The sequence below is a fragment of the Nicotiana tabacum genome, chromosome 3 (genome assembly GCF_000715075.1).
Source record: "Nicotiana tabacum cultivar K326 chromosome 3, ASM71507v2, whole genome shotgun sequence".
NCBI lineage: Eukaryota > Viridiplantae > Streptophyta > Magnoliopsida > Solanales > Solanaceae > Nicotiana > Nicotiana tabacum.
In genome coordinates this window covers 74,354,196-74,357,822 of record NC_134082.1, presented here as the reverse complement: position 1 = coordinate 74,357,822, position 3,627 = coordinate 74,354,196, and the positions used below count along the sequence as shown (strand labels likewise).

General features: G+C 37.1%; 1 long non-coding RNA gene across 1 annotated transcript; it reads right to left on the bottom strand.

The window, feature by feature from the left end:
• Window positions 1–1,452: 1,452 nt before the first annotated feature.
• Window positions 1,453–2,349, bottom strand: LOC107832481 (uncharacterized). Its single transcript, XR_001658582.2, has 2 exons — window positions 1,869–2,349; window positions 1,453–1,734 (listed from the first exon to the last, which is right to left on the bottom strand). It is a non-coding gene; the product is annotated as an uncharacterized LOC107832481 (long non-coding RNA).
• Between the last annotated feature and the right edge of the window lie 1,278 nt (window positions 2,350–3,627).

Here is a 3,627-nt window from a genome sequence, read left to right as displayed (position 1 = left end):
TTCCGTGGTTCTAGCAAGGTCGCTCAACTGTTATATTTGGCCTATTTACTTGATTTTAATACATGTTTTAGCCTACGGTTCAACTTTAACTTTATAACCGCTTTTATTTAAATATTTTTTAGAAAGATTTCAACATTATACAAAACACGTTTTTGGATCACGTCACATGAAATGCACCCACGATCTGCGACATATTTTATCCAACATTGTTAGGATTTGGATTTGGGTCACATGAAATGCACACCCGAGTTTAAGGAAAGTAAATTATTAAAATAACGCGCCTAAAGCAACTGCGCACTTTCAAGTTTTGCGAGGGCCATGGGAATTCAGCTAAATGGCATGCCTCGATTTCTATTAAAGGAGAAGACATTCAACAAAATGAACTACGGATATTCATATTTAAAATTTGAAACTAAGTATTACAACTACGCCACGGAACCGTACCCGTAGTGGTGATGTTGTAATTATATACCTAAAGCAAACTACGAATGCTTATCAACATTAACGGCCTAAGCATACTCCTAACAATCGAAACAGTAGGATAATTACAACATAAAATAAAAGAAAGTTGAGTGACAATAACATGCTGACTTCCTTAATTTACCCCATTTTTCCAACACCCTACAGTCATCCGCATAATTTCATATTTGACAAAATCAAAATAGTGAATTCAAACTGAAAGACATTTAAGAGGTAACAACTACGGAATGCCATCAAATGATTGAGCAAGGAAAGGGTGAATCAAAACGATTAAGAAAAGCCATTTAAAGATTTTATCACCACCTAATTTAGTCTTTAGCTTGTACAATTCTAATTCTAAACAGGCATCACATAAACCAATACATCCATTTTACTATAGATTACCTACTTTAACATATCAATGCAACAAAGCCTCAATTAGCATGTAGGATCAGCTAGATGGCACCTAGCGTTTAAGATTCCCAAGTGAAACAATCAGATGCATAACAAGCTCACAAGGATAGTGTTGTAGTTGACCTTCCCATGCCTATTTAACATATTAATGCAAACTCACCACAATGATAGAGATCCAAACTATCTAATCCTTACTTGAATGGAAACATTTCTAGGAGATGGAATTCAGACAAGATGCAATCAATACAAAGTAAACTAATTCAAGACGAAATTAAACACAGTCCCAGAAGTCATTGTTCATTTACCTAATCCTTTAATGACTCTCCTAAAGCTTATCTTACCATAATCCAAATTGAGTCAAGGAAAAGGTATGAACCTGTTAAAGACGACTCTTTTGCTATATGAAAATCAGTAGGCACACATGAATCCGACAATGACAATTTGACCGAAAACAGCAACAAATCGCTACAGGGACTCGAATCAACGAACTCGAGCTTCGATTGCGCTTGAACGGTGGTGGCGTTGAACACAAATCTTAGCTAATTCAAAAATGGAACATCACTTTTTGAAATGTGAAGGAAGCAAAAACAGAATTGAACTTTCATTAGATGAAATTCCCAATATTACACGGATAGAAATCAAGCAAATGCTACAACCCCAAATTCGAAACAACTGAAGCTTGAACCAATAGATGCCGGACAGATCTCAAATCGGAAACAAAGAGCCATGATCTTAAATCGAACCTCGACGGAACCTCATCGAATCCCTGACTGGACTGCCTCACCTCTCGGATGGCAACTTCTACGATCGAACACCTATTTCAACTCCACTCCGTTTCGAAAGCCAAGACCAAAAGAAGATCTAGAATTTTCATTATATTTTCGAGTTTGAAATCAGAAACAAAGCCAAAATCAACTGAAATTATTTTTTAATATCAATGAACTAAGATGAAATCAGAAAAGTGAAAATCAGAAGCAAAACCAAAAACCCCAAACCTTTGTTCTATTTTTGTCACTCCCTCTATCCGGTTTCCTTTGTTTCTCTTCTCCGTTCCCTCCTCCGTTTCCCATATACTGTATCTGCATATATGGTTGAAGATGAGACAAAACTGATGTGGTTGTTTGGGTGCAACTACTGCTTCCTTGGGTGTATATCTCTTGGAGCTTTTTTGATAAAGAAGACGACCAGGGAGGTCGTTGTTTTTTTTTTGTTTGGTTGAAGAACGGTGGGAGGCTTTGTAGAAGAGAGAAGAGGGGTCTGTTCTAAGGGTCTGCGGTGCTCCTCTTGGAGAAGAAAAAGCAGAACGATGGGGGTAGGGTTCTATATTGTTTTTTCTCAAATGCCAATTGAACAAGGAGATGCAGGACGATAGGGTCTCTCTTGCCAAAAGCTGCAGGCGTTAGTCTCTTTTTTAGGTCTCAAAATAATAGAAACGGCTGATTGTGTGCAATAGAGTGTCCATATTTAGGTATTAGGTACTATTATATAGGGGTAGAGATTAGGTTAAGGGTATGAGCCTAGGAATTATGAGCTAGGGAATTGGGCCAAAGTCTAGAGAAATGGACTACAGGATTTATAAAGACGGGATAAACCAACCTAAAACTAATTCCTCCTTCTAAAACTATGTACAATTATAATATAAAAATATAAAATTAATTTTAATTAATTGAACTAAACTATAAAACATAAAACTATTTTTTGTGTTTTCAAGATTATATAAAAATAAATATAAGGTACTATTTTGTATATTTTTTATTTAAATTTACGAAAGATACGTAAACTAAAATATTTTTTGTAATTTTCATTTTTTGTGATGAAATAAAGTAAAAGAGTCAAGATTATTTAAAATAGCTGTATTAGGCCTAAATTAAATATTTACGTGCTAAAATATAAAAAATCTTGGGGAGGGTCAAAAATCACATGTCTACAGCTGCCCCTCTTTGACTGGAAACGCGAAGCGTTTTCGGACAAAGAACGACTAGATAGGTTTTTTTGACCCGACCCTTATTTAAGGAGACCAAAAACTAAGAGAAAAGGGGAATGTGACCGAGCCCTGGTATCTGAGCTGCCTACATATCCTTGGCTATAAAGGAATCAGGCCACGTGTAGTTCAGATGTGAGTGAGATGATGAAGTATGCCGAGGTGGAGATCCGGTCGAGGTGCCGTCAAGGTTTCGGTCCGCGGTCCTATTATTACATCAAAAATCAAAATTGAAAAGTCTAACAAAGCCTACAAGCTACGAGTTAAAAGATTCCTATCTATGAATCTTCTGAAGTTTGATCTTGAGTCTTGGTTGGTTCTTCATGTGGACTGATCTGAATCTTGATACTTGTTAGCTGCGGGTGTTAGCTCAATCTTCCACGGTTCCTTCGGATCAAGACCGGACATGCAGTGCTTGTGACCTCAGCCATGTCTTGAGTAGCTCACATCTTTCATCATCTTCTGCATTTGGATTCTCTTCTTGCTTTTCTTTTCTTTCTTTTTTTATTCTGGATTGTGGCGAACTTCCGTTGATCATCTCGGATTGTTGACTCACATTCTTGCTGCGAGCTTCTTTTGTGGCTGACTTGAATTGCATTCTGAAGTGAATTCCCTTGTTTCCAAGGTTGGTGCCTGATTGCCAAAACTTGAACTGTCTTCCTTCGAAACTGGAACCATTTTCCCTTTTTCTCCAGGTGGGCGCTTAATTGCTGAACTTGAACTGTCCTCCTTCAAAACTATTTTCCCTTGAAACTTGAACTGTCTTCCCTTGT